The sequence below is a fragment of the Rhinopithecus bieti genome, unplaced genomic scaffold (genome assembly GCF_001698545.2).
Source record: "Rhinopithecus bieti isolate Rb0 unplaced genomic scaffold, ASM169854v2 scaffold_10354, whole genome shotgun sequence".
Lineage (NCBI taxonomy): Eukaryota > Metazoa > Chordata > Mammalia > Primates > Cercopithecidae > Rhinopithecus > Rhinopithecus bieti.
In genome coordinates, this window is record NW_016806491.1 from 890,337 (window position 1) to 914,596 (window position 24,260).

General features: G+C 42.2%; 1 protein-coding gene across 8 annotated transcripts in view; it reads right to left on the reverse strand.

Moving 5' to 3' along the window:
* Window positions 1-24,260, reverse strand: part of ANKRD6 (ankyrin repeat domain 6) — a 211,739-nt gene that overhangs the window by 100,955 nt on the left and 86,524 nt on the right. Inside the window, exon 1 of one of the 8 annotated variants that reach the window (XM_017876794.1) lies at window positions 17,951-17,969. The exons of the other annotated variants lie outside the window; for them this stretch is intronic. The gene's annotated coding sequence lies outside the window, so the exon portion shown is untranslated. Of the gene's footprint in view, window positions 1-17,950; window positions 17,970-24,260 lie in introns of those variants that run through there. 8 annotated transcript variants of the gene reach the window in all.

Genomic DNA, 24,260 nt, shown 5'->3' on the forward strand with positions numbered 1-24,260 from the left:
CTATCTGGGATTTGCCACAAAGTAATTTGGGAGGGATTGGCATGTAAAGTCCATTATATAATAGTATTCTTGCCACCTTTTTTTCTTTTTCTTTTCTTTTCTTTTTTTTTTTTTTTTTTTTTTGAGACATTGTCTCACTCTGTTAGCACAATCATAGCTCACTGTAACCTCTACCTCCTGGGTTCAAGCCATCCTCCTGCTTCAGCCTCCTGAGCAGCTGGAACTGCAGGTGCATGCCATTACACCCGACTAATTTTTTCTTCTTTTTGTAGAGACAGTCTTGCTTTGTTACCCAGGCTGGTCAAGCAATCCTCCCATCTTGGCATCCCTAAGTGCTGGGATTACAGGCATGAACCATCTTGCTACTTTTATATGTATTTAAAATTTTTATTATAAAACATAAAATTATATAATAATCCAGCTTTTTGTGGTCTAGGCAGTCACTCAGAGCATATTAAGCGCCTTTGTAAACCAACATCTAACCATAAACACTTGTCCATTTTGTTTCATTATTACTGGATTCATTTAGCACCTGAATTGAATATGGATTTGGGTTGAAGAAGAATCACTGGCAATTAGTATCTGAAACATACCAATATGAATGAAGGTCTAAAACCTTGTGGGGTGTGTGGGTGGGGTTCCTGTAGAAAGAATGTAAACTAATACCTTCACAAGTATGTCATTGTACACTCTGTAATGGGGCTTTCCTTGCTAGGTCGGCGTTATGCTCATTTTAATTACTATTTTAATTATACTTGCAAAAGTAATATACCATAAATTGTATTGTAAAATAAAATTCAAATACAATAGATAAAGCAAAATTCCCCTAGGCCTCCTCTTACCTTGATTCTCTTCTTACAGGAAACCATGTTCCCAGTTTGGTGTCATCCTTTCCACACTATTTCTGTACACACACACACACACACACACACACATATACACAGTAGCACAAATCACAAACTCTCATCTATGCATGTATATTTTAGTATAAATATCATAACTATTATTCGCAATTGCTTAAAAAAAAAAAAAGCTGCTATGACTGGGCATGATGGCTCACACCTGCAATCCCAGGACCCCTCGGGAGGTTTACAAAACAACCAAAGGTTGTTTCCAATTGCTTATTTCTGTTACAAATAATGTGGTAATGAACAGATGTCTCTTTGTACCCATCATAATCATTTCCAGATGAGTACATGAAGGTAAAAGAAGGCAACTGCCTTGCCCAGGCTTGCAATATGTCTTAGAGCAGAACAGAAAGGACCCACCAGCCTGCTGGCTTGCTTTGCAAGGTTCTCCCCAGATAATATGAAGAGCATTCAGTTTGCTCTTCCAATGTCTCAATGTGCTCATGAGGGCGCATGTGCAGACAGACAGACAGACAGACACACACACACACACACACACACACACACACACACACATTCAAGTTAGCCTGACAGGGAAGCCTTTGGAGACAACTCCTACTGAATCAGCTACATTCCTTAACAAACTGCCAAACATGTCTTCTACACACACAGGGCCACAGAGGACAGTCACACTGCATTTCACCGAGAGCATGTTCCACCACTCTGAGCCTGAAAGCAATGCAGAGCTGAGTTCAGGGCATCACTCACTTTCTTCCCAATAGTGCCTCAGTTGCTGAGCATATACTTTCATGCCGCTTTACTGAGAAAGGGCAGCTGGGAAAACAAAGGTGCAGAGGCAGCCCACCTGGAAAGCAGATGAAACCCAGAAAAGATATGTGTGGACCCAGCAAAAGTGCTAATGTTTATTGAGCTTTTTTGCTATAGGCCACACATTGTGGTGAAGTTTTTATCTTTTTTTCCTCTTTCTTTCTGAGACAGTCTTGCTACTTCACCCAGGCTGGAGTGCGGTGGTACGATCTCAGCTTACTGCAACCTCCGTTTCCCGGGTTCAAGGGATTTTCATGCCTCAGCCTCCTAAGTAACTGGGATTACAGGCATGCACCACCATGCCCGGCTAATTTTTGTATTTTAGTACAGATGGGGTTTCCACCACGTTGGCCAGGCTGGTCTCAAATGCCTGGCCTCAAGCAATCCACCTGCCTTGGCCTCCCAAAGTGCTGTGATTACAGGCGTGAGCCACCTCACCTGGCCTGTGATAAGGTCTTCATTTAATCCTCCAACAACCCAAGGGATTGGCCCTATTATACCCACATTTTAGATGAGGAACGTGAACAAGACCACTTACTCGGGATTGCACAACTGGTAAGTGGTGGGGGGGTCTGGATGTGAGCCCAGGTGGTCTAATTCTACAGCGACTCCTTGGAACTGTCGTGTGACACTGCCTCCCTAGCTTCAAGAAGGAATCAACTTTCCACATTAGGCCAAGGACAGGTCAAGTGCTGTGGTATTCTTTCAGATGAAACACATTTTGACTTAAATTTGCCTTGCATGAGGTCAATGGAGCAAAGCCCTAAAGTCTTGGTCACTACTGCCAGGAGTTCTCTGTAGAGCTGTCCGCTCAGTGGAGAAGTGTCTTCTGTATGGCCAGGTACAGGGCAAGAATTCAGCCAAACCACCCTATGTGCACCACGTTCTATATTTATTGGCGAAACCAAAAGCACAGTATTTTTGCACTGATCTGTGTGTGTGCTTGTATTTTAAACTACAGTTTTAGTCTGTTGTTTCAGCTGTCAAAATGCAATGGCTGAGGAAATATGCAGTCTATGGTAGTAGAGTTTCAAACCAAATATTTCTTTTCCCCCAGGATGGCTAATTCTTGGAAATTTTACCCCATTTTATACTACAGGCCTTTGAGGTTTACTACTTGCAGACATTTAATGAAAGTCAAAGTTTGATATCATCTGGGGGCACACTTCTCTCGCTCTCCTAAGTCAGGATGCCTTCAGACATCATGGAGGAATTCAGATACAGTTACTTACATTAAGTTAATCATAAGGAAGTTTTAAATATACATTCCATTTTAATGAACTTGATTAAAGAGGCAAATGAGAACCTTACTCTTGCTTAAGACTTGGAATGCCTTGAATGCCTTCCCCTGTCCCCGTGCCCTCCTCCCCGCCCCACCAAAGAAGCTATGTGCTCTACTTAAGTTGAGCTGAGAGTCCAAAGAGTTCTGCTAATGGTTTGCCAGGTTTCTGCAGAGGTTTCCATTTCTATCTGCCAAGTGTACAGCACCGCCTTGCAAATTCAGATAAGAAGGTGGGGATAAGGAGCCTTTCTCAGGCATTAGCTCCCTAAGTCCAAAACATTTCTGGCAGTTTGAGAGGGAATAGCTGCCTCTCTCCCTGAACTCCACAGGCCATCATATTACTGAGTTCTATATTTTCTGCACAACAATTGACACCACTTGAACTCACCTGGTTGACTAATTGACTTCTGTGCATCTTGTCTCCCCTCACCCTCATCCCCATGAGAGTTCCAAGAGAGCAGGAACCCTGTTAATGCTCACCACTGAACCCCTGCACCTGGAATAGTCCCTGGGCACAGTAGCACTTATAATATTTGTTGCATGAACGGACAGATGAATGGATGAGTAGATATGAGATGTCTAATCAAGAAAGTAAAAACAGAATCTGAAGACAGTTCAAAATGACCACCCTATCCACAAAAAAATCACTTTATGAACTCACTGGCCAGGAGAAAGTCAGAAATCAAAATTCCTTCCCATGCTTAGGAGGGGAGGCACAAGCTTTCTTTTCTTTTCCCATGCCACTTTTATGTTCAGAAAAGAACTTTTTCATAAGATGGGTTTACTTTATTCTTTTTTTCTTTTTTGGTAGAGGCAACAACCGCAGGGTAATTATAGGCTTTATACTTAACAGGATCATAAATTAATTGAAAAGCTTTGTACTTCCCACAACTCATCTCTCCTTTGACTATCAGCAAGAATCTTTTAGGGTGGCAACATGATATCAACTGAGTAGTTAGAGACAAATGCAGCAAGTCAGCCATAAAATTGTCTAATTGTCTTTGAAAATTAAACTGTTTTACAGCAGAGCTACATTTAGCTGCATTATTAATATTGTGACTTGGCAGAGAAAAAAAAAATCCCATCATCTGGGGAATTAGTTTGTAATTTAACACAATGCAATAGTCAGTTAGAAAACAATATCCCAATATTCTGTGTGTGTAGACATATTCTCAAGTCACCTTGGGAAGACAGACAGCCTCAAAACATACAGGTATTACTGGATTTCAGAAAATCAAATGTTTTTATTGGACCAGATACCGCCAGACACCCCCTTCCCCAGGTCACTAAGAGATGCCAACTCAAAGAAACCAGCTTCCCCAACCAGCTCCCACTGTCACTATAAGTGGAAGACAGGAAGAGAGGGTTGCTCTCAAGGGAGTACAATGGTCATGGAGAAGCATTCATACATACATACACACACACACACTCTCTCTCTCATTCGTGGTGGCTGGAGGCAAAGGGGCACCTGTAAAGATCAGGAGTACCTTCAGTAAGGGGAGAGCAGCATTCTGCTTCTCAACTGGGTATCTGCTTAGCCAGCAACCTTGCTATCTTGCTCCCATTTACTGGGGCAGAGGAAAAAAGTACTGAAGATGGTCCAGACTACAGAGTGAAGAAGGTACCAGGTCCAGATACCAGACTCTTGAGAGATGGAAATGGCTCCTATGGTGTGACTACCAGGAGGCAGAGAATATTGTGGGGCATCCAAAGGGTACTTATCTCATTGGGTTGCTGCAAGTTGTCAAATAAATAGGATAATGCCTGACTCCATGGTTACACTCATTATTATTTTATTTAAAGCCCAGCTTTTATACGACTACATGACCTTGGACAAGTCCTAACCTCTCTGGGCTTCAGTCTATAAAAATGAAGATCACAGTATTTACATATGTCAAGAGTCTAGTATCTTCACTAGTTTGGGCAACACGGCAAAATCCCGTCTCTATAAAAAATACAAAAAGCGGCCAGGCGCAGTGGCTCACGCCTGTAATCCCAGCACTTTGGGAGGCCGAGGGGGGTAGATCACAAGGTCAGGAGTTTGAGAATAGCCTGACCAACATGGTGAAACCCCGTCTCTACTAAAAATACAAAAAATACTAGACGAGCGTGGTGGCACGTGCCTGTAATCCCAGCTACTCAGGAGGCTGAGGCAGGACAATCGTTTGAACCTGGGAGGTGGAGGTTGTAGTGAGCTGAGATCACACCACTGGCTCCAGCCTGGGCAACAGAGCAAGACTCCATCTCAGAAAAAAAAAAAGAAGGAAAAACACAAAAAAATCAGCTGGACATGGTGGCACATGCCTGTGATCCTAGCTACTCAGGAGGCTGAGGTGGGAGGATGGCTTGAGCCTGGGAGGTGAAGGTTGAAGTGAGCCAAGATCATGCCACTGCACTCCAACTTGGGTGACAGAATGAGATCCCATCTCAAAAAAAAAAAAAAAAAAAAAAAAATCAATCTAGTATCTCATAAGCTTGCAATACATTGTTTCATTCAGTGAATGATCTTTGAGCAGCCAGGAAGTGCCAGGCATGTAACAACAAAACAGATAAGCTCCCTTCCCTCATGGAACTTAAAGTCTAGGTGGGAAGGCTGACAATGAACAAGGAACGCTAATTGTGATATGTGTTATTAAGGAAAGTGTAGTGTGCTCTGGTGACATATATCAGAGGGAATGAACCTAGCCAGGGAAATCTGGGAAGTGCCCTGTAAGAAAGGGGAATTTCAGCTGATAGGAGAATTAGAATGAGCCAGATGAAAAAGCACTCCAGATGGAATAAATAGCATGTACAAAGCCCAGAGTTCAGAACTAGTGTAACATATTAGAAAAGCTAGGAGAGGTCCACTGTAAACAGACAACAAAAAGCAAAAGAGGGAGGTGATGATTAATAATGTCAACTTGGCTGAACCACAGGGTGCCCTGATATTTGGTTAAACATGATTCTGGGTATTTCTGTGAAAGTGTTTTTGGATGAGATTAATATTTAAATTGATAGACTGAATAAAGCAGATTGGTTCCATAATGTGTGCGAGCCTCATCCATTCAGTCGAGGGCCTGAACAGCACAAAAAGACCAGCCTCTCCCAAGCAAAAGATAATTTTCCAGCAGACTGACTTCAGACCTCATCCACAACATTGGCTCTTCCTGGTTGGTTCTACAACAGACAGTCTGTCTTGAACCACAGCATCAGCTCTCTCAGGTCTCCAGCCTGCTGTCCTTAGGACTCAAACTGCACCACTGACTCTTCTGGGTTTCCAGCTTGCCAACCCACCCTACGGATTTTGGATTCACCAGTCTCCATATGGCATGAGCCAATTCTTTCCTTTCTACTAAATCTTTTTCTCTATATACACACAACCTATTGGCCTTTTTTGTAGGAGAATCTTAATACAAGGAGTAAGGAGAGACAAGGTGGTAGTGTGGGCCACCCAAAGGTCCAGTGATACTGGCAAACTGTGCTACTTAACTCCCAGTTGCCACTGAAAGAGTGTTTTTACTCACTTAAGGTCACCACAGAATGAGGCCAAACAAAAAAGCTTCCAAAACAGTGATCTACTTCCCCTTCCCTAACTGATAAGATTTGGGCATGTCTCATTTTATGGCACTTCACTCTGTTGTGCTTCACAGATTTTTTTTTTTTTTTTCAAACAAATGGAAGGTTTGTGGCAACCCTGCCTTGAGCAAGTCGTATCGGCACCATTTTTTCCAACGACATGTGCTCACTTCATGTCCATGTCATACATTTTGCTAATTCTTGCAATATTCAAACTTTTTTTTTTTTTTCTGACACAGGGTCTCACTCTGTTGCCCAGGCTGAAGTGTAGTGGCGCAATCACAGCTCACTGCAGCCTCAACCTCCTGGGCTCAAGTGATCCTCCCAGGTAAGCCTCTCAAGTTGCTGGGAATACCAGTGCACATAACCATGCCCAACTAATTTTTGTACTTTTTTGTATAGGCAGGATTTCACCACGTTGTCCATCCAGGCTGGTCTTGAACTCCCAGGCTCAAGTGATCCGCCCGCCTCGGCCTCCCCAAGTGCTAGGATTACAGACATGAACCACCATGCTCAGCCCTCAAACCGTTTTGCTATTATTATATTTGCTATGGCGCTCTGTGATCTTTTATGTTACTATTGTAATTGTTTTGGGGTACCTCGAACCACACCATGTAAAATGGCAAACTTAATTGGTAAATGTTATGTGTGCTCTGACTGCTCCACCGACCCATGGTTCCCCTTCTCTCTCCCTCTCCTTGGGCCTCCCTATTCACTGAGACACAACAAAATCAAAATTAGGCCAATTGATAACTGTACAATGGCCTCTAAGTGAAAGGACAAGTCTCATGTCTCTCACTTTAAATTAAAAGCTAGAAATGATTACGCTTAATAAGGAAGGCAAGTCAAAGCTGAGAAAGGCCAAAAGCTAGGCCACTAACACCAGTTAGCCAAGTTGTGAATGCAAAGGACAAGTTCTTAAAGGAAATTAAAAGTGCTGCTCCAGTGAACACATGACTAATAAAGTGAAACAGCCTTATTGCTGATATGGAGAATGTTTAGTCTGGATAGAGGATCAAACCAGACACAACGTTCCGTTAAACCAAACCTAATCCAGAGCACAGCCCTAACTCTCTTCAGTTTTACAAAGGCTGAGAGGTGAGGAAGCTGCAGAAGAAACGTCTAAAGCTAGCAGAGGCTGCTTCATGAGGTTTAAGGAAAGGAATCATCTTTCATAACTATAAGTGTGAGGTGAAGCAGCAAGTGCTGATGTAGAAGTTATAGTAAGTTATCTAAGAAGAGAAAATCTAGCTAAGACAATTGATGATGGTGGCTATACTAAAAACAGATTTTCAGTGTAGATGAATCAGCTTTCTACTGGAAGAAGATTCCATCTAAGACTTTCATAGCTAGAGGGAAGTAAATACCTGGCTTCAAAGCTTCAAAGGACAGGGTGACTCTCTTGCTAGGGGCCAATGCAGCTGGCAACTTTAACTGAAGTGAATGCTGATGTGCCAATCCTAGGGCCCTTTCAAATTATGCTAATTCTACTCTGCCTGTACTCCGTAAATGGAACAACAAAGGCCAGATGACAGCACATCTGTTTACATCACGGCTTACTGAATATTTCAAGTCCATTGTTGAGACCTACTGCTCAGAGAACAAGATTCCCTTCCAAATATTACTGCTCACTGATAATGCACCTGGTTACCTAAGAGCTTTGATGGAGATGTACAAAAAGATCAGTGTTGTTTTCATGCCTACTAAACAAAACATCCATCCTGCAGCCCATGGATCAAGGAGTTAATTTCTATTTTCAAGTCTTAATACATTTTGTAGGGCCATAGCTGCCATAGTAAGTGACTGCTCTGATGGATCTGGGGAAAGTAAATGGAAAACCTTCTGGAAACGCTTCACATTCTAGATGCTATTAGGAACATTCGTGATTCACTGGAAAAGGTCAAAATAACATTAACAGGAGTTTGGAAGAAGTTGATTCTAACCCTCATGGATTACTTTGAGAGGTTCAAGACTTCAGTGGAAGAAATAACTTACTTTGTGGTAGAAACAGCAAGAGAATTAGAATTAGAAGTGGAGCCTGAAGACTTCTTTGTGACTGACTTGCTATAATCTCATGATGAAACTTGAATGAATGAAGAGTTCCTTCTTATGGATAAGCAAAGAAAGTGGTTTCTTGAGATGAAATCTATTCCTGGTGAAGATGCTGTGAATATTGTTGAAATGACAACAAAAAATTGAGAATAGTACCAAAATGTATTTGACAAGGCAGTAACAGGATTTGAGAAAACTGACTCCAATTTTGAAAGAAGTTCTACTGTGAGTAAAGTGCTATCAAACAGCATTACATGCTACAGAGAAATCTTTTGTGAAAGAAGAGTCAATTGATCTGGTAAACTCACTGTCGCCTGACTTTAAGAAACTGTGGCTGGGTGCGGTGGGGCTCGAGCCTATCATCCCAGCACTTTGGGGGGCTGAGGCAGGAGGATTGCTTAAACCTAGAAGTTCAAGAGCAGCTTGGGCAAAATAGTGAGACCTTGTTGCCACCAAAAAATTAAAAAATTAGCCAGGCATTGTGGTGTGTACCCACAGTCCCAGATATTTTGGAGGCTGAAGTGGGAGGAGCACTGGAGCCTGGGAGTCAGAGGTTACAGTGAGCTGTGATTGTGCTATCACACTCCAGCCTGAGTGACAGAGCAAGACTCTGTCAAAAAAACGAAACAAAACAAAAAAAATTTCATAGCCACCCAACCTTTTTAGTAACCACCACTCTGATTAGTCAGCAGTCATCAACACTGAGGCAAGACCCTCCACCAGCAAAAAGACTGCAACTCACTGAAGGTTTAAATGATCAGCAGCATTTTCAGCAAAAGTTTTGGGGTTTTTTTCTCGGTTTGTTTGATCCTGTTTTTGTTTTGAGACGAGTCTCGCTGTCTTGCTCAGTTACCTAGGCTGGAGGGCAGTGGAGCGATCTCAGCTTACTGCAACCTATGCCTCCTGGGTTCAAGTGATTCTCCTGCTTCAGCCTCCCAAGTAGATGGGGTTACAGGCGCCCACCAACATGCCCAGCTATTTTTTGTATTTTTAGTAGAGACAGGGTTTCACCATGTTGGCCAGGTTGGTCTCGAACTCCTGACATCAGGTGATCCACCCTCCTCATGTCCCAAAGTGCTGGGATTACAGGTGTGAGCCACTGTGCCTGACTAAAAGTATTTTTAAATTATGGTATACACACTGTTCTTTTAGACAAAATTATTTCGCATACTTAATGGACTACAGTATAATATAAACATAACTTTTATATACACTGGGAAACCAAAAATGTCTGTGACTAGTTCTATTGCAATATTTGCTTGATGCAGTGGTCTGAAACTGAACCTGCTGTATTTCCAACGTATACCTATGCCTGTGATGGTTAATTTTATGAGTGAACTCAACTGGGGTAAGGGATGCCCAGATATCTGGTTAAACATTACATATGGGTATGTGTGTAAGGATGTTTCTGGAAGATACTAGCATTTGATTTGTTGAACTTAATAAAGTAGATTGCCCTCCCCAATGTAGGTGAGCATCATGCAACCTGTTAAGGGCCTGAACAAAATAAAAAGGCCAAGGTGGGAGGGTCGCTTGAAGGCTGAAGTCTCCCTGGCAGTTGAGCTGGGAATTTTCTCCTGCCCTTGGCTCTTCTGGTTTTCAGGCCTTCAGACTTGGATTGGAAGCTACGCCCTAGGCTCCCTGGCCCTCAGGCCTTCAGGTCTATACCATTGGTTTTCCTGGGTCTCCAGGGTGCAGATGGCAGATCACAGGACTTATTGGTTTCCATAACTGTGTGAGCCACTACCTTAAAACAAATTTCTATCTGTATGTCCTATCGATTCTGTTTCTCGGAATACCATAGTTTAGGAGTCCTCACCCCATGCCCATCAGGAAATGGTAAACAGGACATACATTTCTTGCAGATCTGAACCACTGTGAAATGGGCAGAGTTCCACTAGGTACTCTCCCCAGCTCAGGCCAGGGCTGCAATTTGAGAAGCCACATTTTAGAGTCTGCCAACAGGACTACTGTGGGCTAACAGCTGCTGTTACACTCTCTCTCTCGAGAATTCGTAGATGAAAAGGTGTAGGAGCAAGGCTGAAGGAGGGAATGGAAGGCTCAAACTGCCACCTCTTTGGTTCATGAATGTTCAATTGTTGTGGCTCCCTGAATGTCAGCACCAGAGATTATGGGGAAATTGGATGGGGTAGACCATTCAGACCATTCTGGACCATTAAATGCCCCTGGCAACCAGAGGGTGTGTACACACATAATTGGTACCTCACAAGCAAGCCAACAGCTCATGGCAGTGTGATCTGAGAAACCAAAATAGATGTCTCTTTATCAACTAAGACAAACGCTAAGGTTAAGTAAACAAAAGTTACCCATTGGCAGAAGGTAGAGGGTTCAGGGCTTGGCGGGCATAGCCCTGAATTCCTAAATTCCTACGGCTACAAGAAAAACCATACTCTTGCCAAACTCCCTAAAAGTAGGAGCTATCAGACAATTGTCTTCCTAACTCTGATTTACAACCCAGACCACTACAACTTCAATTGGACAGAGAACGGGCCTTACATACATTCTTTCCTGATAAACCACTGCAGACCTCAAGCCAGTTTTGACCAGCTTACAGAGACTGTGTTTTGTGGCCTATAGTTCACCTTTATACAGACAGCCAAATTCCACTTTGCTTTAATGTTAAAATCCCACCCCAAAGTGAACATGGGATGTATGTTACATGTTTACTCATTGTTCACGTGCTGGACTCCCTTAACTATGTATAGCTTTTTCCCCAAACCTGCTGAATATGTATGACTCTATTCTGTGATACATGCCCAGTGAAGCATAAAACCCAACCTGCCCCTTCCCTATGCAAAAAGAGAACACCTTCGGTCCATGCCAGAGGCTATCTCTTCCTGGTTGGCATACTGACAGTATTGCCAATAATTCCTTCATAATTAGCCATCCTGGTGGTCTTCTGGACAACAGGAGCAAGAGGATGCCACAGGATATATTTTAAATGCACAAAAACAACAGCATGGAAATGCTAGATTCCCAGTGAGAAACAAGCAGGAGAAAGTGCAACTTGCTGCCATCTGAGAGCCCTCAAGGCCAGGGGTGCAGGTCTTTAGGGAGGGAGCCTGGGCACAGGGACTCATTTTCTTTTCTTTCTTTTTTTTTTTTCTGGGATACAATCTTGCTCTGTCGCCCAGGCTGGAGTGCAGTGGCACAATCTCAACTCACTGCAACCTCCGCCTCCCAGGTTCAAGTGATTCTCCTGCCTCAGTCTCCCTAGTAGCTGGGACTACAGGTGTGTGCCACCAGACCCAGCTAATTCTTGTGTTTTTAGTAGAGATGAGGTTTCATCATATTGGTCAGGCTGGTCTTGAACTCCTGACCTCAAGTGATCGCCAGCCTCAGCCTCCCAAAATGCTGGGATTACAGGTGTGAGTCATCGCACCCAGCCTAATTTTCTTAAAACAGAGCAGACTCAACATCACTAATTGGCAGGGAAATGCAAATTAAAACCATAATCAGACACCACCTTACTCCTGCAAGAATGGCTATAATTTAAAAATTTAAAAAAAAATTGATGTTGGCATGGATGTGAAGAAAAGGGAACACTTTTACACTACTGGTGGAAAGTAAACTAATACAACCACTATGGAAAAGAGTGTGGAGATTCCTTCAAGAAATAAAAGTTGAACTGCTATTTGATCCAGCAATCCCACTACTGGATATCTGCCCAAAGAAAAAGAAGTCATTATACGAAAAAGACACTTGCATATGCATGTTTATAGCCCCACAATTCACAATTGCAAAAATATGAAACCAGCCTAAATGCCCATCAATCAACATGTGGATTTAAAAAAATGTGGTATATATGCCACATTATTTCATTTCTTTTTATGACTGAATACTAGTTGGCCATAAAATACTGAATACAACTCCATCCCAGTTGCTGCGAATGCCATTATTTTGTTCCCTTTTATGACTGAGTAAGAAACGAAATAATGGCATTCTCAGCAATCTGGATAGAGTAGGAAACCATTATTCTAAGCAAAGTAACTCAGGATTGGAAAAGCAAGTATCGTTATGTTCTCACTTGTAAGTGGGAGCTAAGGACCCAAAGATGTAAGAATAATATAATGGACTTTGGGGACTTGGGGGAAAGGTGAAGGGGGGTGAGGGATAAAGGACTACACATTGGGTGCAGTGTACACTGCTTGGGTGATGGGTGCATCAAAATCTCAGGAATCACCAAAGAACTTATCCTTGTAACCAAATACCCACCTGTTCCCAAAAAGCTACTGAAATAAAATAAAAGAAAATAAAATAAAAGAAAATCAAGAGGAAAAAAAACAAAACAGCGGAAAGAGCTCCTGTGGTTGCGAACACTGAGCTGAGGGCCCTTTCCTTTCCTGCCAAAGGTTATCGTTCTATTCCTGCTAGTCTGGCTCTCCTGGCCTGGGGTGAAAACCATATAAGAACTGACATCATTCACCTTTTAGCCAATTGCATATGAGTTCAACTTATTATAGAAACATGTTTGGTAGCCAAACGGACTGCACTGTTATCAGATGGTGGTAGAGAATTTGCTGTTAGGATTATTCTTTGACATTAGATTACAAATGCTGACAAAAAAGATTTATTCACGCTATAAACTCCGAGGGTAGTGGCTTCAACGTATCCATTTCTGCAGGTTTAGCACGTAACACAGTAGTGTCCTAAGGGATTGTGAATAAATAAATGTTCCACCTACTAAAGAAACTGAGCACCGAGAAGTATAAGGCTGGTGGCCTGGGCATGCCACAAATTCTACTATAGCAAATCTTTCTCAGCATCACTATGGGTACTTGGGGCAAAGAACCAAGGAAATACTGAACTTTTGGTAAAAACTGAATTCTAGATCCAGAAGGGCACTAAATAAAGCTCTTCTCTAGGCAAGAGAAGAACGAGTTATCAATAGGATAAACATATAAAGAATTGTCCCCTTCTAGCCACAGATCAGTACCTCTGAGCTACTCTTAGAAAAGTTCACTGCCCCAACAAAAGAGCCAGAAGGTCCTCCAACTATAAGCTAGACCAATAACAGAAAAGCCTTCTTCAACATCTTTAGTTCTTTTGCATGACAGTCTTTGAAGGCAAATTCTCTCCTTTCATTCACTAAGAGCTGGCCATCCATCCCTGGCCTCTCCCATGAAGGTAGCCACTTACCAATGCAAAGAAGCAAACAGCCTTCAGAACAAAAAAGGGAAGATGCTAATCTTGTCCAATGCAAAACTGAGAGTTGATAGTGCCATCGCTCCTTAAACACCCTTTTCTGAGGCCTACAACCCATTACACTTTGGCACACATTAACACCTTTGCAGATTTGTTAAGTGAGAATAAAACAGACTGAAGAGGCTGCTCCAGCTCTCAGAAGGGAATCTGCTGTCTCCACCTCACGTAGGCTGACCCAGGGCACAGAATATCATCTCCGCATCAACACCTAGGAATGCCTGTGACCTGGAGCAATCCCCAGTCCCTGCACCTGTGCTTCCCTGACATACTGGAGGCTGGGTCTCAGGAGGATTGAGGTAGGGCTTTGGGACGCTAGATTTAATCCCTTCTCTCTTTATGCTCTAGTCGTTGGGGTCAGATGCTTGAGACCAGGAAGTGTGCAAATCCAAATGGGTAGGGCACAAGGCTATGAGACTCTTTCTCCTCATCTACTCTGGAAGAAAATAAACAAATTCTATGGGAAATTTCTCTAAAATCAAGAGATGTTATTCCCTAAATTTTCTGGGGCTGCCCTAGAAAAACTTTCCAGGCCACAGGTGTAAACTGCTGACCCAGGAAGCTAAAACCTCTCCCATGGATTTGGCAAAGCTTAACTAAATCACTGTCAAAGTGAACTAGACAAACGAAACAGGGCTGGCACATAATTCCCAATTTAGAAGAGTAGTGGTTTATTTTTTGGCCTCTCTCAAGAGTCATCACACTGTTTCAAGATGACACCCCCAATCAAATTTCATTTCTTAATCTCCCCTTTAGCAGGTTTTGAGGAAGCACTTCTATCTCAGCTCTACAGAAAGCCATTTGGCAGTTCATTCTATGACACTCTTTTACTCTGACCATTCAGAGATGCAGTCGAGCTCCTTAAGCATCTCATAAGCCCCAGCAACAGCCTCAAAAAGCCCCTAACAGTTGCCTGCCCTACAGCAGGGGTTGGGGACTAGAACTTCAATAAAGCATCTGCCAGGGACCCTTCTCCCATGGCTTGGATGCCAACATATCATGTAGACATTCTTGCAGCCAGAAGTTAACTAGATTCAGAATTAGCTAGAGAATTCTCCCCTGATAAGTCTCATCCATGATGGGACCATAATGAGCAAACTGAAAACAGGCCTCAGGTTTATGTATATACACTGGCAAGATCCACAAGTTGACCCCAAGGCATTTCAACTGTCAACATAGGCCAAAGAATTTATATTGGAAGCTTAAAAGGATGTTATTCAAAGTATAGGTTATAAAATAATGTACATATAATTGTCAATATTCAAATTTTGTTTTTAAAATGAATATTATAAATGCACAGAAGAGAGACTAATAGGATTACATCATAAATAAATAATGCTATTCCCTGGGAGATGGAACTGGAGACTTATATTTGGACTCATATTTTCTCAAGGTCTTCTATAATAAAAATATTATTTATATAATAAGGAAAAAAACATTTTTACAAAGGAAAACAGACCTGATCTATCCAATTCTCTCCAGCCCACTGCTACCACTCTAGTCCAGGCCCCTATTCTCTGCCCTAATCTAAAATGTCACCTCTCACCTCTCCCCTGGATTAGTAAGTACCACAACTGGACTTGTTGCATCTTCTGTGGCTTCTTCTCATTGAGGTCATAGTTCTCTTTTAAAAACATAAATCTGATTATGTCACTCCCATTCTTAGAAAGTTCCCCAGCATATTTGTTGCCCTTAGGATAAAATTCACAATTCTTAACATGGTTGGGTGTCAGCTGGTCCCTTCACTCCAGCCTCACGTCGGGGGGGCTTGCCACATTCCTGAGTCCTGGCATGTCACCATGCTGGCTCCTCCATCTCTTTAATTCTCACTCATCTCTGAACCCTGAGTCTAGATGACACCTCCCCAGAGAGGCCTTCCCTGACATGCAGTCCAGGTAAATCCACTCAGTAACTTGTAGGGTTCTTTTCATTACTCTGATCAGACCTGTAATCACTGGTTAAGGGGCATCTCCTAGGCTGGACTGTGGGCACTGTGAGGGCAAGGACCGCGGAAGCCTCAGGTTGACACATGGTGGATATTCAAATCAGTATTGAGTTTTAATACTTATTTTAAAATGAGGCAGGGCGCGGTGGCTCAAGCCTGTAATCCCAGCACTTTGGGAGGCTGAGACGGGTGGATCACGAGGTCAGAAAATCGAGACCATCCTGGCTAACACGATGAAACCCCGTCTCTACTAAAAAATACAAAAAACTAGCCGGGCGAGGTGGCGGGCGCCTGTAGTCCCAGCTACTCGGGAGGCTGAGGCAGGAGAATGGCGTAAACCCGGGAGGCGGAGCTTGCAGTGAGCTGAGATCCGGCCACTGCAGTCCAGCCTGGGAGACAGAGCGAGACTCCGTCTCAAAAAAAAAAAAAAAAAAATGAAGCTGTGACTAACAGGGCAACATTAAATCTATTTCTCAGTATGTTATTTCCTGCAATTCTTTTAAAATTCCGTTTTAAAATAAGAGAATGTGGAAAGACAGACTATTTTCTTTTTTAGACATGGTCTTGCTCTGTCACCCAGGCTGGAATGCAGTAGCACAGTCATGGATCACTGAAGACTCGGCCTCCCAGGCTCAAATGATCCTCCCACCTCAGCCTCCCAGAGAGCTAGGACTATAGGAGCATGTGCTGGGATTACAAGTGTGAGCCACCATGCCCAACCCAAGACAGATATTTATTGTGCCATTTTTTCCTGTACCTACACTCCTACTGTTCTGTGCTAGGCCAAAACAAACAGCAACTACTATCATAATTAAAGCCAATATTATTGGCTGTCTTTTTAAAACATGCACCCTTTTTGTTCACATGAAACAAGAATGGCTAGGTTTGCGTACTTCTTCCACTCTGCAGCCTAGGATCCAAAGTCCAAGGGATACTTCTTAGCTCATCTGGCCATCTGACCACCGCATCCCACCTGGCTCAGCCAAAGTCATTAATAATCCAGGAAACAGTGATGTGAACTGACAGAAGACCATTTTGATAAGACCATGGGCCCCTATCTTTTCATTCTCTGTAGTTTAGCTGTGGTAATTGCTAACACATCTTTTGAGTCTCTGCTGTTTGTTGTGATGCTGACACATTTGCAGCACACTTCTGTTCAGGCATCCATGGAGGTAACTGCCTGACGATATAGGAGGCTATGTAACCGATTAGACAGCTGTAGGCTGCAGGGCTTTTGCAAAAATGAAAAAGAGGCTGCTGAGTGCAGTGGTTCACGCCTGTAATACCAACACTTTTGGGAGGCCAAGGTGGGAGGATGACTTGAGTCCAGGAGTTCAAGATCAGTCTGGGCAACATGGTGAGACCCCATCTTTATAAAAAAAATTTAAAAATTAGCCAGGCATGGTGGTACATGCCTATAGTCCCAAGTATGTGGGAGGCTAAAGTACGAGGATCAAGCCTGGAGGGTAAGGCTGCAAGTGAGCCGTGATTGTGCCACTGCACTCAAGCCTGAGGGACAGAGCGAGATCCTGTCTCAAAAAAGAAAAGAAAATGAAAAGAGGTACCAAATTTCCAGAGTCTCATAACTTGAGTTCATTTTCCAACCTCTTTCCAAAATTCTTACTAGAAAAGAAAATTACCTACACACTATGCTATGATCTGAAGAATAATTTGTTTAGTTGGCGATGCATTCTACTATGTTCTTCAACAGACAGCATTTCTAAAGAGATGATTATGAACTATCTTTAAACTCTGCTCCAGTTCATGTAAAGAAACGGTGTAGACCATAATTTTAATTCAAGACATTTATCAAGAATTTAAAATATGCCAGGAAGTACACTAGCTGCTGTTACTATCTGTAGGCCCAAGCCTCTCAAATTCATATCCATATTTCAAATCTCTCCTCCAAACTCCTGACTCAAATAGCCAACTGCCTACTTATTTCCATATGGATGTCTTGAAAGCAGCACCTCATCTTAGATCTAAGACTCAGATCTAAGACCAAACTCATCTGTCTCCAACCTAGTCTTCTCCAGTGTTCCTTATTGCAACTGTGCAAGTCAAAAAAACTTGGAATCGATCTTGAAACCTCCTTTCTCCCATTCCTTCTATTGAATGCTTCAATCCATCACTGCATCATGCTGATTTTGCTTCCTAAATCTCTCTCCCATCCATCTATACTACCATGCCAAAATCCCAGCTGGTATTGTGCCTTACCTGGGCTTCTGCAGTAGATTCCCAACTAACCATCCTGAATCGACTTTGGCTCCTTCTGATCTTTTCTCTGCAGTACGACCAGGATGATATTCTCAATCTGTAAATTACAGCCAGTATCTCCCTTGCTTAACAATCTTTAATAGCTTCTGTTAATAGACTGAATTGTGTCTCCCTCCAAAATTCATGTTAAAGCCCAAACCCCCAGTATCTAGAATGTGACTATCCTTCGAGAGAGGGTCTTTAAAGAGGTAATTAAGGTTAAATGAGGTCATAAAGGTGAGGCTCTAATCCAGTAGGACTGGTATCCTTAGAAGAGACACCAGAGATGTAGGTGCACAGAGATAAAGCCACATGAGAACACAGGAAGAAGGTGGCCATCTGTAAGCTGAGGAGAGAAGCCTCAGAAGAAACCAACCCTGTGGACACATTGATCTTGGATTTTGAGCCTCTGGGAGTGTGAAACAATACATTTCTGTTTGTTGTTTAAGCCATCCAGTCTGTGGCACTTTGTAATGGCAGCCCTAGAAAACGAATATAGATCTTCATTGCTCTGGGATAAAGATCAGAGCCCCTGGCTTGACTGAAAAGGTTCTGCATGGAGCCACCCTCCTAGAGCCACCTCTCTCAACACATCTCTTAACTCTCTGGGCATTTGTCCCATTTGGCCTTTCGTCAATTCCTCATCAGTGCTATGCTTTTTTTTTTTTTTGCATCATATGACTCTGTGTGAGCTGATTTGTCTGCCTGAAATGCTTAATCCCTCCCCACTGCTCCTGCCAGTCAAAGCCTACTCATCAGTTCATCATTTCTTCTTCAGGGAAGCTTTCCTAATCCCCCAGTTTAGGTCAAGCTCTGTTGTTCCAAGTTCTCATGGACTCATGTCTGTTCCTTTCATTCAGATCACTTATCTGTGTTTGTCATGATACTTATTTTTATGATTATTTGGTTGTTTCCCACTAGACACCATGAAAACAGGAACCATGTCAGTTTTTGCTGTTTGAAGTATCTTCAGTATCTGGCATAGCACCTGCTACAAGGTAAGGGAGTAATAACTATTGAATGAATCCGTGAATACATAAAGACATTGACTTTGCTCTCAAGGGCTTGCAGAGAAGTGTATATCCAAAAAAGTCAAGCAACTGTTACAGGGGCTATGACTGGTAAGATCCCATGACCTGCTGATGTGACAAGTGGCTACTCCCATCCCATTAAATATCACAGTACCCTCTCAGGAAAACAAGAGCTGGGTTTCTGTGCGTCTACTGTGTTTAGCAATTAACTGTCATAAGGACAAGATAGTTTTCTCTTTTAAAAAGTATCCTCACTGACAGGTTACAAGTGGTCAGAATAAACATAACTATCAAGTTTTTCTTGTAAATTATAATAATGATTATGCTGATTAAACAATCTATATGGACTATAGATCCAATTTTTTCATCTATAAAGGTTCCATTACATTTTTTCCCCACTCTTATGTTTTTAACAAGTATCTCAACAACTTCTTTTGACAAACACAAGACTATACTACAACAAGGAAAACTAACAATGGGCACAAACTTCAACGTACCAGAATAACATCAAATGAGTTTCTTGAGTTCATTATTACAATAAAAGAGCCCAAAGTCTATTCTATTATGTGCCTTTTCACAATGTATTAAAAATGACACACCTATCACCTCTATAAAGAAAGAACTGCATTCTACCAATTCATTCTGAAATAGCAATTAAAATTTAGAAACAATGCAACAAAATTATTAAACTACTATTCATTTTAAAATGTTACAGACAAATTAATTTATGTCAGACCAACTGTATAGGTTTCCTGTGGCTGCTGTAACAAATTACACAAACATGGTGGCTTAAAACAGAAATCTGGCCAGGTGTGGTGGCTTATGCCTGTAACGCAAGCACTTTGGGAGTCCAAGGCGGAAAGACAACTCAAGTCCAGGAGTTCGAGACCAGCATGGGCAACACAGTGAGACCCCCATCTATACTAAAAATCAGAAAATTAGCTTGTTTTGGTAGTATGCACCTATAGTCTCAGCTACTCAGGAGGCTAAACGGGGAGGATCGCTTGGGCCAGGGATATCAAAGCTGTGGTAAGCTATGATTGTGCCACTGCACTCCAGCCTGGGTGACAGAGTAAAGTGCTGTCTCAAAAAAAAAAAATAATAATAATAACCAAAAATAAATTTATTCTGTTATTAGGGTCCTCCAGAGAAACAGAACAAAAGGAGATATACAGATGGATATGGGTATTGAAAATCTAGAATGAGGCCAGGCACAGTGGTTCACACCTGTAATCCCAGCATTTTGGGAGGCCAAGATGGGTGGATCACTTGAGGCCAGGAGTTTGAGACCAGCCTGGCCAACATGGCAAAACTCCATCTCTACTAAAAATACAAAAATTAGCTGGGAATGGTTGCAGGTGCCTGTAAGCCCAGTTACTTGCAGGAGGCTGAAGCAGGAGAATCTGCTTGAACCCAGGAGGCAGAGGTTGCAGTGAGCTGAGATCACACCACTGCACTCCAGCCCGAGCAACACAGACTGTCTTAAAAAAATCCAAAATTGGCTCACACAATTTTGGAAGCTAAGTCACACAACCTGACCCCTGCAAGCTGGAGACCCAGGAAAACCAGTGGTGTCAATTTGAGTCTGAGTCTAAAAGCCTGAGAACCAGGAGCCCTGATGGTGTAAGTCTTAGTCAAAGGGCAGAAGATTGGTATCTTAGTTCATGGATTCAGGCAGGGAGAAGTCAACCTTCTTCTGCCTTTTTCTTCCATCGGGACTGGCCCTGAGGGGTTGAATGATGCCCACCCACATTGGTGAGGGCCATCTGCTCTACTCAGTCCACCCCTTCACAGGCTCATCTCTTCCAGAAACACCCTCACAGACACACCCAGGAATAATGTTTAACCAGATATCTGGGTATCCCGTGGCCCAGTCAAACTGACACACAAAATTAACCATCACACTTACAGTTCTGTAGGCCAGAAGTCTGAAGTTCAGATGTTAGCAGTGCTGTACTCCCTTCAGAGGCTCTAGGGGAAAATTGTTCCTTGTCCCTTTTAGCTTCTGGTGGCTGCAGATGGTCCTTGGTTCAGGCCACAACACTCTAATCTCTGCCTAGGTCTTCACTTCACCTTCTCTTTGTGTGTCTGTCTAATTTCCCTCCGTCTTTCTTATAAGAATATATGTGATTGCACTTAGGGTCCACCCAGATAATCCAGAAGAGGCACCTTCTCTCCAGATCCTACCCTGATAATCCACGAGAGCCACCTTCTTTCAAGATCCTATCCAGATAATCCAGGAGAAGCACCTTCTCCCAAGATCCTACCCAGATAATCCAGGAGAAGCACCTTCTCCCAAGATCCTACCCAGATAATCCAGGAGAAGCACCTTCTCTCAAGATCCTGCCAATATAATCCAGGAGAGGAACCTTCTCTCAAGATCCTTAACTTAATAACATTTTTGGGGGGCCACATAAGGTAATATCACTCATTTATCATTTAAGGTAATATGCACAGGTTCTGAAGGTTAGGAAATGAATATATCTTTGGCAGGGTGGACATTTTACCTGCAACCATACCAACCCTACCACCAGTAACAACCAGAAAAGTTCAAAACATTAAATATTAAACAAAACATTAAACAAAAAACAAAACAAAAAATCTGTTTGAAGACCAAAGACCCAAGTCCTTGCAAGAACCTAAGTATTCAAGATCATGAAGGAAAGGGTGGTAAGGGAGGTGAGCCAAATGTTTGGGGACATGTTTTCCTTTGTGGCATTTGCTGACATGCAAGCAGCTGTGAACAGTTTAGGGAACACAAAGGTAGAAAAACTGAGTAAATAAACACTGCAGACTTCGGTTGGAGACCCTGAAAAGGGTTAATCATCCTAGAAATAAGGACATACTGGAAAGACACCAGCTTCCTAAAGACTGATACCCAGCTCAGAATCAATTCAAATGAAAGAAAAACCAGAGAGGAGATTTATAGTTCACGTATCCAATTAAGGTCTGATGTCCAGAAGACATAAAGAATATGTTCAAAATCAATAAGAAAAAGATAATCTAACAGGAAAATGCTCCAGAGTTTGAAAAGGTAATTTCACCAAACGGGTTATCCAGACAGCCAATAAGCATATGGAAAGGTGCTCAACTTCAAAAGTCATCAAGGAAATAGGAAGTAAAACCACTAAGCCCAGACAAGGGCTAAAATTTTAAAAGACTGGAAACACCATGGTTGACACAGATCTGGAGCAATGCTAACTTTTTAAACACCTGTGCCTGGGGATGTAAACTGGTATAAGCACTTTAGAAAACTGTTTGTTAGTGCCAAACATCCATGTATCCCATGCCCAAACAATTCCAATTCTAGGTATATAATCAACAGAAATACAAACATGTACACCAAAGGACATATGGGGAATGTTCATTGCAGCATTACTCATAATAATAAACTATAAATTATTGGTAATCCATCTAATCATAGAAATGAAGTGAACTATTTCCACAAAATATATTATGACAGTCTTTTGAGGATATCTTATGCACAACATTGTAATTCCATTTATGGCAGGTGTGTCCAATCTTTTGGCTTCCCTGGGCCACATTGGAAGAAGCAGAATTGTCTTGGGCCACATATAAAATACACTAACACTAACAATAGCTGATGAGCTTAAAACAAAACAAAAACTCCAAAAAATCTTTTTTTTTTTTTTTTTTTTTTTGAGATGGAGTGTTGTTCTGTCACCCAAACCGGAGTGCAGTGGCACAATCTCAGCTCACTGCAACCTCTGCCTCCCAGGTTCAAGCAATTCTCCTGCCTCAGCCTCCTGAGTAGCTGGGATTACAGGTGCATGCCACCATGCCTGGATAACTTTTTGTATTTTTGGTAGAGATGGGGTTTCACCATGTTGGCTGGGGCGGTTCCAAACTCCTGACTTCACGTGATCCACCCACCTCGGCCTCCCAAAGAGTAGGGATTACAGGCGTAAGCCACCGCGCCCAGCCCTTCATAATGTTTTAAGAAAGTTGACAACTTTGTGTTGGGCCACATGCAAAGCCATCCTGGGCCATATGGTGGCCACCAGCCATGGGTTAGACAAGCTTGATGTATGGTTTGGCTACTTAAGTCATTGAAATGTGACAGTCTGATAATCCTTGTTTTCACAAATTGGAACATTAAATTTTCCCACATTATACTTTAGAAAATTTATCTATAGAAATAGCGAACGCATTCTGAATCACTTTGCCATGCCATAAATAGGGAGAGACTGCCTTGTTCTTCACTTTGCTTTCTCTTTGTGTGTCTCTGTGAAGCTCATTGCCACCTAAGACTAACATTAATGCCTTTCTGCTCCAGAATGTAGTTAACCAAAATATTTAGGTTATGTTCTTAAGTAGTTTATTGTTTGGTAATTTAACAGTATACAAAGTTGAAAATGAAATTTAAAATATAATTTTTTAAAACTGTAAAACAACCAAAATGTCCATTAATAGCAGCAAGGATAAACTGTGATATATATTCATACTATATAAGAATGTAAATCAATAAACTATTACTATTCATAACCATGTGGATAAATCTTGCAAATATCCTGCTAAGCAAAAGAGGCCAGATACAAAAAGGATATGCTATATGATTCTCCTTATATAGAATTCAGAAACAGGCAAAAGTCATCAATTGCATTGTAAGTCAAGAGAGTCATTTGGAGGAGAAAGCAGGTAGGGATTGGGAGAGGGGGATACTGGAAATTTGGCAGTATTCAATTTCCTGATTTGGGTGGTAGTTATGTGAGTGCATTCCCTTTGTGAAAATTCATCAATCCGTATGTTTACGGTTTGTGCACTTTTCATTTGGTATATATTTTAATTGAAAATTAAAAAGAAAAAACAGCCATGACAGCCATGAACAGTGGTTCATACCTGTAATCCCAGCTACTCAGGAAACTGAGGAGCTTGAGACCAGCCTGGGCAACATAGTGAGACTCTGTCTCTAAAAAGTATTTTTTGAAATTTAGCCAGGCATGGTCGCACATGCCTATAGTCCCAGCTACTCAGGAGATGAGGCAGGAGGATCCCTTGAGCCCGGAATTAAAGGCTGCAGTGAGCAATGATCCCACCACTGCACTGCAGCCTGGGCAACAGAGGAAAGAAAGAAAGGAAAGAACAAAAGAGAAAGGAAAGGAAAGAAAAGAAAGAAAGGAAAGAGAAGAAAGAAAAGAGAGAGACAGAAAGAGAGGGAGGGAGGGAGGGTGGAAGGAAGGAAAGAAGGAAGGAAAGAGGGAGGGAAGGAAGGAAGGAAG